This window comes from Dipodomys spectabilis, unplaced genomic scaffold, assembly GCF_019054845.1.
Source record: "Dipodomys spectabilis isolate Male_0828 unplaced genomic scaffold, ASM1905484v1 ptg000002l, whole genome shotgun sequence".
Taxonomy (NCBI): domain Eukaryota; kingdom Metazoa; phylum Chordata; class Mammalia; order Rodentia; family Heteromyidae; genus Dipodomys; species Dipodomys spectabilis.
In genome coordinates, this window is record NW_024870679.1 from 40,417,940 (window position 1) to 40,431,035 (window position 13,096).

Consider the following 13,096-nt stretch of genomic DNA (forward strand, 5'->3'; position numbering starts at 1 on the left):
GTGGTTTATTGGAGATTGGAGTCTCACAGTCTTTCCTGCCCGGTCTGGCTTTGAACCGAGATCCTCAGATCTCAGCCTCCTGAGAAGCTAGGATTACAGGCATGAGCCACCAGCGCCCGGCTAGCTGACCTTTTTCATGCATTTGTATGACTGATTCTGTTGCTCATGTACACCAAAAGGCCCTGAGTGTGAGTTATGTTCCAGGGCTGGGTTAGGGTAGATCTGCCGGGACAGGCAGGAGACAGGGGCAAACTAAGAGCCCAGCATGGGGGTCTCCACCTCTGCAAGCTGCCTAATCCCCGTGTGCAGGTTCTTTCTCTGTCTCCACCCTCCTACTTCCCTCCAGTGAGTTTCTGTCACACTCAAGCCCTAGCTGACACTGCCCCAGGGCTGCAAAGCCTGGTCTGTGTCTCTCTTCTGTCACCCAGAAGTTGGCTTCCTCATGTCCTCTCCCCTTCTTCCCTGTCTCCCATCATTCCTCTTGTCTTCATGCTCTCTTGCTTTACCCCTCTCCCCTCACATCCTCTCTGTCACCTCCCCCGAGTCCTCTGGAGGAGGACTCTTCTGTCTGCCAGCCCCTGACAGCCTGGCCTGCCCTGCTGGACTTGGAGGGGTGAGAGAGCTTTCCTTGACTGTACCTGTCTCTGGGTACTTATGCCCTGTGCCCAGGCCTGGGCTGGTGTGGCTGAAGGACCAATGGCAGTCCAAGTCCTGCATGCCTGCCTGGAGCATCTTTGTGCACAGGTTTGTAGAGTGATAGCTGGGTAGAGAGAACAAAAAGCCTATGGATCAGGTGGGGAAATGGATGCAGGGTGTGTATCAAGAAGAGCTTTGACTGGGCACTGGTGGCTCATGTCCGTAATCCTAGCTACTCAGGAGGCTGAGATCTAAGGTTTAGAGCCATCCCAGGGAAGGAAAGGCTGAGATACTCTTATCTCCAATTAACCACCAGAAAACTGGAAGTGGTGCTATGGCTCACGTGGTAGAGCTCTTGCCTTGAGTGCAAAAACTCAGGCAGTGCCCAGGCTCTGAGTTCAAACCCCACAACCTGTGGGTGGGGGAAGGAGCTCTGGACTCTGCCAGTTCTATCTGCCTTCACCTTAGGTAATCAGTCAGTTGCTCTCTCTATGGATGAGCTGCAGTTTCCGTAAAAAGGTAACAGTAGCTCTTTGGTAAACTATAAAGCACTATGCACTGACGCGCAGACATTGTGTGTGACAAGCAGACAAATGTAATCTCTCTCCCTTTCCTGCCTCCACCACAAGGTGGAAAAGAACCTGTGGTCACTCTGCAGCTTCCCTGAGAATGGTAAGTGGGCACCTGACAGCATTCGGCCTCATTGCATCTAAGAGGAACTACAAAGAGGTATTTCTAGAAACTATCATCTTTCTTATTACAAGACACTGCTGCTTCTCCCTTTTCCTATTTTAACACAGAACAATGCCTGGAGCTGCAGCATTTCCCTTGGGGACAATGAGGCAACAAACCTGAGGATGAGAAATCAACATGGGGATGGTGGTTCACAGTGCTGCTGTGTTTGCTTCTAGACTTGTGTTAGGTGAAAAAAGTAAATAAATAATAACAAAATCAAGGGGCTGGGAAGGTGGCTCAGTAGTAGAGCGCTTGCCTTGCATGCATGAGGCCCTGGGTTCGATTCCTCAGCACCCACATAAGCAAAAAGAAAAAAGCCGGAAGTGGCACTGTGGCTCAAGTGGTAGAGTGCTAGCCTTGAGCTGAAGAGCTGAGGGACAGCGCCCAGGCCCAGAGTTCAGGCTCCACGACTGGACCCCCCCCCCAAAAAATAACAAAATCAAGTGGGGTGCTGGTGGCTTACGCCTGTAATCCTAACTACTCAGGAGGCTGAGATCTGAGGATTGCAGTTCAAAGCCAGCTGGGCAAGAAAGTCCTTAAGACTCTTACCCAATTAACCACCAGAAAACTGGAAGTAACACTGTGGCTCAAAGTGGTAGAGTGTTAGCTTTGAGCAAAAATTGCTCATGGACGGCTCCCAGGCTCTGAGTTAAAGCCCCATGACAAAACAAAACAAAATACCCAATGAATTTAATACATTCACTAGGTATTAAGCTCCTTGCAGCTGAATGCATTTTTAACTGAAGTGGCCATAATTTTAGTGATAATAAAACTTTATTGAGGAGAAGCTTGTCTCTTGCTCAGGATTATTGAATGGCAGTAGTGTAACATGCACACAAACCCATGGCTAGGTGTATGTTCATGCATCATATGTGCTCATATAACATACATGCATGATTACAAACGGGGGATTTGACAAGATCATTTTTTGAGGAAGTTTCTGGGCCCCTTCACCTTGGAGGAGGTTTGCAGGCATTCCTGTGACATAGACTTCCTCTCCCACTTTGGCTTCCCCAGTGCTGCGGGGGGGGGGTGGGGGGGTGGGGATGTGGGAGAGATGGAGAGGGTTTGTGGGGGGGTGACTGTTGTGTATTGATGGGGTGGCTGGGAGAGGAGAGCAGAGCTGACAGAAGTTGATTAAAAGACCGGGGTGGGGGCGGGAGGGGCGCAGGCAGAGAGGTTGTTCAGTCTCAGGTCCCAAAGTTGCCCTCAGTGGCTGCAGAAGAGGTCAAGGGCTAGTTCTCTGAGCAAGGGTGGATTACCTGCCCTTGAGCTGGACAGCAAGCATGTCTTCAGGGGGCTGGAAACATTTTCCAGCCTGCCTAAGGTGTCCTGGACTCCTGGTGGCCCAGGAGCCTGTGATCTGCATGGGCTGTGGCAGTGGGTATTTTGGTAGTGAGCACCAGGCTTGGTACCTAAGGAGTGCTCATTCATTCTGCCCTCCTCCTCATTGCTACGGAGAAGCTCAGACTGAAGCACTGTCCCTGTGGGGGCTGCATTGTGCCAGGGAGCATGATGAATCACGGCTGGGGGTCAATTTGCCACCAGCTTGGTGGGATGGGCTCTTCACAGGAAGAGAGCTGGGGTGGAGCAAGTGAACAGATGCTCCATTCTAGCACACCTGCCGGTTGAGCCTCACAGCCCACTTTATCAAAATTTGGATACAGTGTGTGTTTGCAGTAGTGTGGAATGCACTTATCTGCTTCAAGCAATAGCATAGGATTCTATTGAATGAATTAATATTCATCGCCTCTTGAAGGCTTGGCTGATGGGCATCTATATTGGTTTAAGTGGGGTTTTCTCTTTCTTTTTCTTTTTCTGTGCTGATGATTGAACACAAGCCATTATGTTTAGTGCTCCACTTTTTGAACCACCTGCCTTCCCCCCACTGCCCTAGAGAAGACATGCAGCACAGAATGGAGTCTGTTCTGAGCAGATAGCCCTTCCCTGTCCCCTGCCTGAGAAGTCAGGGTGTCACCCCCGCACCGCCCCCCAAAGCATTGTTGACAATGGCAACTCCCCCAGTTCTTGCTGTGCAGAGTGTTGACTGAGCCTCCATGACGGAAGCCTCATGTGAATGCCAATCTTAGTCTCCAGGTCAGCTGATAAACTCAAGCCTTAAGACCTCAACTCTAGGTCACATGGTTGGTCTTCCTGCTGTACATCACCTTGGCTGGCCCAAGACCTCTGGGCAAACAGATTACCTGCTAAGAGCTAGATCAAAGACCAGATTCCCCTTCTCTCCTTTTTCTCTCTTTTTTTTTTTTTGGCAAGCTAATAGTCTTTCCTAAACCCAAAGTAAGCCTAGGAAATGATGTGATTTGCCCTGCGCAGGAAGATTCTGGAGGAGCCCTCTTGCCACAAGGCTTACCTACAGCCAAGCAGAGTGGGTCTGGCTGAGGACACAAGGTAAACAGATCCCACATTTATCAAGGTATTGTTATGAGCCTTCTTCTGACTTAACCGTTTCCATACCTTTTCTTACCCAGCCTTCCCAGATGCTCCAGGAAGAGAAGCATGCACAGCCCCCAGACTGTGTATGAGAAAACCCAAGGCATGAGAGATTCTTCTATTGAGGTCCAAGGCCTGGAAGGAGCTGAGCCCAGGATAGAAAAACAAGTCTGAGTGGCCCCTAAGCCATGTTTTCTTCTGTGCTCTGTCTATATGCCAAGAGCCTAGTGGGTTTGCCTTCAAATACATTAGGTTCAAATTTTGGGGTCAACTGCTTCCAGACCACTTGATCTTGGTTGGATCAACAGTCTGGAAAGTAGTACATATTTTTTCAAAAGACCAAACTTACAAATCAGGGATATAGAAAAAGGAGAAGAGATACAAACTAAATGCATTGAAAACCTGTTCAATAAAATAATAGAAGAAAACTTTCCAAATCTTGAAAAAGAGAGAGTCATCCCTGTGGATAATTCAGATATCCAAGTTATGTATGTATCTGTGTTGAAAAATCTGTTGTTGTTTCTAATGGCCTTGCCATTGTAAGTTACTTTTATCCTCTCTCTTGCAGTTTTCAATATTATTTCTTTATTCTGTATATTTGGCATTTTTACTGCAATGTGCCTAGGGCTGTTTATTCTCTGATCTTGCCTGTTTGGGATTCTGGAAATAGCCATCACTCAGATTACATATTCATTCTCAAGGCTGGGTAACTTTCCTGCCACTATTTTGTGGACTAGGTTTTTAGTGCCTTTAGTTTTTATTTCTTCTTCCTTGTCCACCTCCATTATTTTGTAAGTTTGGTCTTCTTGATGGAAAGGTCTTGTAAGTCTTCCTTGGCATTTTCTAAGTGTTTTATTTGTTTGTTTGTTTGTTTTCAAATCTTCAGCCAGGTGCTGGTGGCTCACGTCTATCATCCACTCAGGAGGCTGAGATTTGAGGATCACAATTCAAAGCCAGCATGAGTAAGACCACAAAAAGCCAGAAATGTAGCTATAGCTCAAATAGCAGAGCATTAGCTTTGAGCAAAAAAAGCTCAGGGAAGCCAGCTGCTATGACTCTCTCCTGTAATCCTAGTTACTTTAGAGGCTGAGGTCTGAGGATAGCTGTTTGGAACCAGCCCAGGCAGGAAATCCATGAAACCTTTTTTTTTTTTAATCAGTCATGGGGCTTGAACTCTGGGCCTGGGCGATGTCCCTCAGCCCTTCAGCTCAAGGCTAGTGCTCTATCACTTGAGCCACAGTGCCACTTCTGGTTTTCTGTGGTTTTTATTGGAGATAAGAGTCTCACAGACTTTCCTGCCCAGGCTGGCTATGAACTGTGATCCTCAGATCTTAGCCTCCTGAGTAGCTAGGATTACAGGCATGAGTCACCGTCATCCGGCATTCCTTGAAACTCTAATCTCCAGCTAACTACTCAGAAAAGGCTGAGTGGCTCTCAAGTGGTGGAGTGCCAGCTTTGAGCTGGCTCAGGGACAGTGCCCAGGCCTTGAGTCCAAGCCCCAGGACATGCAAAAAAAAAAAAAAAAGTCTGACTTCTTGAACTAATTCCCCCTGCTTCATCATCAACCTTTGATGCAGTTTTCAATGTCTTCTGTTTTATTACCTAGACTTTCAATAAAGTTTATGTGAGCAATTGAGCTCTTTATTTCCAGGATTTCAATTTGATTTTTTTTCAAGGTTTCTATCTCTTTATCATATCCCTGGCTCATAATGCCTTCCTTAGTTCAGTCAGCCCTTTGTAGTCCTTTGTTGTGATATCTCATGTTGTTTATTCAGTTTCATATTTGAATCATCTTTGAATTTGTCCAGATTTTTAAAAAACATTTGTTCCTAGGGCTGGGAAGGTAGCTCAGTGGTAGAGCACTTGCCTTGCATGCATGAGGCCCTGGGTTCGATTCCTCAGCACCACATAAGCAGAAAAATCCGGAAGTAGCACTATGGCTCAAGTGGTAGAGCACTAGCCTTGAGCTGAAGAGCTGAGGGACAGCATCCAGGCCCAGAGTTTAGGCCCCATGACTGGCAAAAAAAAAAAAAAAAAAGGAAAAACATTTGTTCCTTTATTTCACTAATCATTTTTATCATTGTTTTATTGGGCTCACTGTTGTACTTTCTTCCTCTTCATCCTCATTTAAGTCCTTTATTATGGCTTTATTGGATTTTGAGGGAATTATGTTGCTTTGTTTACTTAGAAGTGGACTTGAAGCTCAAGTGGTAGAGAGCCAGCCTTGAGCAAAAAAGCTGAGTGAGATTGCAAGGCCCTAGTTCAAGGCCCAGTATTGGTATACACACACGCACACGCACACACACACACGCACACACGCACGCAGTGCGCACACACACACACACACACACACACACCAAAAAATCCCCAACAAAACAAAACCCACCAGAGTGAGCCAACAGAGTGAGCCAAAGCCTGGCTTGTGAGGCAGCATGCAGATGTCTCCAAACACCCATTTCTTAACCATTTGTCTACTTTGCTGGGACTGAGTTTCCAGAACAGGGCAGTGGGCTTACTTGATCCCACCCTGACTCTGAGAAGCAGGGGTATGAGTCTCCCCATGGACAGAGGATGAGCAGGGACACAGCAAAGTCATGTACATGCTCAGGTTGACAGTAGAGATGACTCAAATCTCAGCAGTCTGGCTGCAGAGACAATGAGCTCCACAGTGACCACCATACTCCTCAGAGACCGTGAGTTCCAAGGAGACCACCATGTTCCACAGGAGCCATATGGCTGCCAAGTCACCTGAACTTCTGACCTTTGATTTCCTCATTCATAAAACAGGGACAGTAATACCCTACACTTATCTCTCCCCAAACGGCATAGCATTGATTCACAGCTTAACTAGTCTCACACATCTCTTCTCTACTGACTCTGCATCCAGCTGTTGTAAGGAATCTGTCCTGAGAAACAGAGAAGCCACCACTTAAAAGGCCAAATTAAGCTGGGTGCTGGTGGCTCACACCTGTAATCCTAGCTACTCAAGAGTCTGAGATCTGAGGATCGCGGTTCAAAGCCAGCCTGGGCAGGAAAGACCGTGAGACTCCTATCTCCAATAAACCACCACAAAACCGGAAGTGGCACTGTAGCTCAAGTGGTAGAGCCCTCACCTTGAGCTGAAATGCTGAGGGATAGCACCCAGGCCCAGAGTTCAAGCCCCACCACTGACAAAAAAAAAAAAAGGCCAAATTATGAGTTTTAATTGGAGAGCTTAGGGCCTTCTGGTGGACTCATCTCAAAGACCAACAGCCTCAAATGCAGCCAGCACAAAGCTTATGTAGGCCAAAAATCACAGAAGGTGTGTGGCCCAACGAAAGTGTTATAGTTGAGTAGAGCAAACCAGATGAGGACACTTAAACCTAATAGAAAAGCAAGCCATCCAGGGAAACAATCAGGGGGAAATTAAGGGCCAATTATCTAGGGGAAGCACAGATACTTCACAGATGGAGCATTTGTGACCTTGAGTTTGGGCACAGGTCCCAAAGGCCTGGAGCACAGGTGCTGCTTGGAGCAGGGCCGACCTGAGCAGTACTCTGCCTTGTGGGCATGCTCAAGTAGAAGAGGCTGTGGGTAGTTCCTCTCATTGACTCTCTCTCTCCAGCCTCCTTGGGGTCACCCAAGAAACTGAGTCACAGCACAGGAACTTACAACCCCATCCTGTGGGGTCCCTGTTTTGCTGTTTGACAAAGGATCTCTAAGCCATCGCACAAGGACTCTGACAGCCCTGCCTGTGTGACCTGGGATTCAGTTACATCACCTCATGAGGAGGCGGAGGGTGAGCCAAGGGACCTGGGGCGTCAGACCCTAGGACAGGGCTAAGTTGGGTGGAGGGAGCTGCTGCCTACATAGGAGGGTTTTTCCCTCTTGCAGTGGATTTGCGTTTAAGTTCAGTTTTCTTTCCTCCTTTTTTAAAAACCATATATGTATTTATATGCTTTGAACATTGCTGGAAAGTTATACAAGATATTTAATAGACACCCATAGGAACCATGGGAGGTGAACTGGAGGACAAAAGTTCATAGACCCTCCCCACTGTCCTCTTTCTTTCTTCCTTCTGCCTTCCTTTCCTTTTCCTCTTCTTCCAATTCCTCTTGTCTTCCCTCTCTTATTTCTCTCTCTCTTTTTTTTTTGGTCAGTCATAAAGCTTGAACTCTTTTGCTCAAGGCGAGTGCTTTACCTCTTTAAGCCACAGCCCCACTTCCTATTTTCTGGTGGTTAATTGGAGATAAGAGTCTCACAAAGTTTCTGCTTGGGCTGGCTTTGAACAGCAGTGATCAGATCTTAGCCTTCTGAGTAGCTAGGATTACAGGCATGAGCCACTGGTGTCCAGCCTGAGTACATTTCTTTTTCAACAATGTCACCCCTTCCTTCATTCCACCCCCCCTCGTTTTTCCCTGCCATTCCCAACCACAAGTTGTATAGTTCATTTTCAACGTAGTGTCTAGTGAGTACCAGTGCTGCATTGGTTCAATCTTTATTCACCCAGTTCTGTGCCCCTACCCCCAACCTTCCAAAGACAACAAAATGAACAAACAAGATCAAAAGAAGGGACTAGGAATGTAGCTTAGTGGTAGAGTGCTTACCTAGCATGCATGAAGCCCTGGGTTCAATTCCTCAGTACCACATACACCGAAAAAGCTGCGAGTGGCGCTGTGGCTCAAGTGGTAGAGTGTTAGCCTTGAGCAAAATAAGCTCAGGGACAGTGCTCAGGCCCTGAGTTCAAGCCCCATGACTGGCAAAAATAAAACAAAACCAAAAAAAACAACAAGATCAAAAGAAAAGAAAACAACAAAGAAAAGGCAAACAAACAAAATCTCTTATTTCCATTTTGTGGCGTTCATTTCGCTCACTATTATTTTATATAGTAAGAGGCACATGAAGGCCCCTCTGTGTGCCTCTCCCCACCCCACTGTGTGGAATGCTTAGCATAGAGATTCTTATTGGCTGTATCATAGAAAGTTCTTGATTCTAAGCCTAAATTCTTTTTTTTTTTTTTTTACAGGTTCCTGCTGTGTAGCTCAGACTCTCCTGGAACTTGTAATCCTTTTACCTCTGCCTCCAGAGTGCTAGGGTTACAGGCATGGGCCACCACATTTAACACCTTTTTGTGCCATTTTATCATTTTAGAGCTCCAGACACTTTGTCACAATAAAGCCTGTTTGTTTGTTTGCTTGTTTGGATTGAAGACCAGGGCCTTGCACGTGCACTTGTTAGGCAAGTGCTCTACCACTAAGCCATACCCTCACCCTTAAAGCCCTACTTTCTATGGAAACTTAATTCCAAGTGACAACAGATAATAGTTTAACTGCTATTTCACACTCATACACCTGGCCTTGAGTCACTTTTGTAATATTAGGTGGGTCTTTATTACCTTCAAATCAATCTGTCCAGGCAATTAGCCTTAGATTTTGTGTTTGTGTGTACCCATTGTCTGCATCCAATTGTCCTTTACAGAGCTACAGACTACAGAACCTTTGTAGCTAGTTTAGGCAGAAAAGGAATTTACAAAGAGATTTTAGACAGCTCACTGGATTTTTTTATTTAAAAATTTTAAATATATATTTTTATTGTTATTATAAAGGTAATGTACAGAGGGATAACAGTTATATAAATCAGGTAAGGAGCACATTTCTTTTTGGACAATGTCATCCATTCCCTCGAACTCTCCCAGTTTTTCCCTCTTGTCCCTACCCACAAGTTGTATAGTTCATTTTCAACATAGTGTCTGCTGCATTTGTTCCCTCTGCTGCATTTGTTCACCCTTTGTCACTGCATTTATTTCCTTTGTCCCTCCATTTCTGTGCCCCCCCCTTACACCCTCAAAGTCAGATAACCGAGCAAACAAGACAAAAAGAAAGAAAGCAAAGAAAAAAAGAACAAAACCTCTTATTTCCATTTTCTGGTGGGGTGAATTTTGATAAATATTATTTTATAGGATCGGTGCACAGAGGCTTTGTGCCTTTGTGTTCCTCCCCTACGAGCATCCTCCTTTGGTCTCACTGTGTGTGAATGCCTAGAGTCCTGTATAATTTATCACATCCTGGATATTTTAGATCTAGCTTCCATATATGAGAGAAAACATGTGCCATTTGTCTCTCTGAGCTTGGCTTACCTCACTTAACACGATTTGTCCTAAGTCTATCCATTTTCCTGCAAGTGACATAATATCATTCTTTCTAATGACTGTGTAAAACTCTATTGTGTAAGGGTTCACTGGATTTGTGTGTGTGTGTATGTGTGCTAGTACTGGGACTTGATCTCCAGGCCTGGGTGCTGTTCCTGAGATTTTTTTTGCTCAAAGCTAGCACTCTATACTTGAGCCACAGTTCTACTTCTGGTTTTTTGCCCGTTTACTCACAAAGAAGATCTCACAAGGGACTGGGAAGGTGGCTCAGTGGTAGAGCGCTTGCCTTGCATGCCAGAGGCCCTGGGTTCAATTCCTCAGCACCACATAAGCAAAAAGAAAAAAGCCGGAAGTGGCGCTGTGGTTCAAGTGGTAGAGCGCTAGCCTTGAGCTGAAGAGCTGAGGGACAGCGCCCAGGCCCAGAGTTCAGACCCAAACCAAACCCGCCCCCCCCCCCCCAAAAAAAAAAAAGATCTCATAGACTTTCTAGCCTCTGCTGGCTTCCATCTGAAATCCTCAGATCTCAGTCTCCTGAGTAGCCAGGGTTACAGCATGAAGCACCAGCATCCTGCTAATCTCAGTGGAGTTTTAAGAATGGTGAGCAGTGAGATGTGGGAGCTTTGTAGTCAGGATGAGTAAAACTACCCAAAGGCTGTTCTCCCAAAGACTCTACCATTGACTCAGAACAAGGTCCCCAAATTCTGCCACAGTTGCTTCTAGAATCATGGTGTCTTGTCTACCTCCCACCTTTGGAGCAGTGAGATTATGTGTTAGGCCTGCATTCTCATGGGATACCTTCCGTAGACAGGGTACACGTCAATCTCCTGCATCTTGGTTGCAAAGGAGTCTGGGAAAATCTAATTCTTGCTACTACCTGGCAGAGGCGGGGCTTGGAGAAGTTACTTAAAATTGCTGAGCTTTCACAAGACAAAACAAATATCCAATATAGTATTTGAGTGTTGTGTGTGTGTGTGTGTGTGTGTGTGTGTGTATGCGTGTGCATGTGCGCACGTGCCCCATCCTGGTGTTTGAACTCAGGTCCTGGGTACTGTCTCTGGACTTTTTTGCTGAAGGCTAGAGCTTTACCACTTGAGCCACAGCTCTACTTCTGACATTTCACTGACTAGGTGGAGATAAGAGTCTTCATGTACTTTTCTTCCAGGGTTGGCTTTAAAGCACAATCTTCAGATCTCAGCTCTTAAGTAGCTAGGATTACAGGCATGAGCCACCAGTGCCCAGCCTTAAGATGAAGTTTTTAGAAATCCCTGCTTGAGGCAATCTTTCACTGACTGCAGTTAAATACCCCTGTCACCATCTTGCCACATCACCAAGGCCTTGAGCTCTGGGCTTTGCCTGTATTATCTCACTCATTCCATGATCCTCTGAAGCAGATTTTTACAGTGTATCCCACCTTTCCCTGCCTTCATTTCATCATCTTAACCCAGGATTGAGGCTGTAAGCCTACACCATGAGGTTTTGCCAGTACCCAATGTCTGGGTACACAGCAGTGTGGTGGTAAGTTAGGCAGTCAATAATGGATGGCATCATTGACACCAACCTGCCACGATCATCTCGCACAAGTCACACTCAATTTTGTGTGTTGTCAGAGGCTACACAGTCAACAGAACTGGGTTCCATTTCTATTTTTGTTTGTTTGGGGTTTTTTTTGGTCAGTCATGGGGCCTGAACTCTGGGCCTGAGCACTGTCCCTCAGCTCCAGCTCAAGGCTAGCGCTCTACCACTTGAGCCACAGTGCCACTTCTGGCTTTTTCTGCTTATGTGGTGCTGAGCAACTGCCCCCAGGGCCTCATGAATACAAGTCAAGCACTCTACCACTGAGCCACCTTCCCACCCTTGGGTCCCATTTCTTGTTGTTGGTCTTACTGGCTGCATGACCTTGGACAATTTCTGGCACTACCTGAGACTCCCTTAAATAAGAGAAGAATCCTTCGTTCTCCTCTCTGGTGTCTGATTGTTACGCATGGGAAAGATTCCGTGTCACTGATCTGTCTGCTCTTGCACAGCCTGTCATGATGGTTATGGCTGCGTCATTCAGCTTTGTCCCCAGAGACCCAGGACACCAGCCCTTACCATGCCAGCTGAGTGAGATGCAGGCCCACCCAGCCTGGTGAAGTGCTTGCCCTTGGGGCTAGGGCTGAGTCTAAGAACTCACCTTTTCCACCCATGCTGCATTCATCACCAAGCTAGAAGACAGCTTAGATCTTAGAGGCCCAGGGAAAAAAGAGCCAGGGCTGCTGCTGGGAAGGCATGCTTCACTGTTTCATAGTAGGATTTCTTAGTAGAGACAGGGACTGGCTGCTGGCCCAGTGTGTGACCTCTAAGCCACTGTGTTCCAGTGGGAGAAACTCCCTGAACCTTTCATTCTGCATTGGGGAAGGCAGAGTGTTGGACTGGGCTGACTCCTCTGGATGTGCTGGACATAACCAAGGAATTATGATAAAATCACCACGTCAGGGAAGGGCATCCCATCATGATAGAAGGAAAATAGCTTGCCTTGTGGTCAGGAACCAAAGAGAAGAAAGACAAAAAGGCTGGGGGTCCCACAAGCCCCTTCAAAGATGCCCCCCCCAATGGCCTAAAGATCTTTCGCTAGGCCCCACCTTCTAAAGTCCCCTCCACCCAGCCACCCAATAGCACTACCCTGAGGACCAAGCTTTTAACATTCAGGACTTTGGGGGACATTTATCAGTCCTAAGAAAAAAGAGAACCCTGCCATTTACTACAGCAAGGAGGAAACAAGTACAGAATGTCGAGTGATAGATCAAACAGAGAAAGACCAATATTGGACATCCTCGCTTCTGTGTGAAAATTCTGACAGTGTAAGTGAAATCTTGCCAAACTCATAGAAGCAGAGTGGGATGGTGGCATCCTGGGGCTGGTGGTGGAGGGAAGGGAGGGGTGGGGGCCGCATACTCTTGGTATGATGCAGGTATTAACATGGGTTATAGTGACCATGTCACAGTGTGCATCAACATCAAATCAAGTTGTGCTCCTTCAACCCATAAGTTTCTATTGGTCAATCATACCTCAATAAAGCCTGAAACGTGGTAGAGTGCCAGCCAGAATGATTTAAATGTCCTTATGCAATTAAATTGGTGCTAACAAAAACCTAATAAAAGCCAGGTG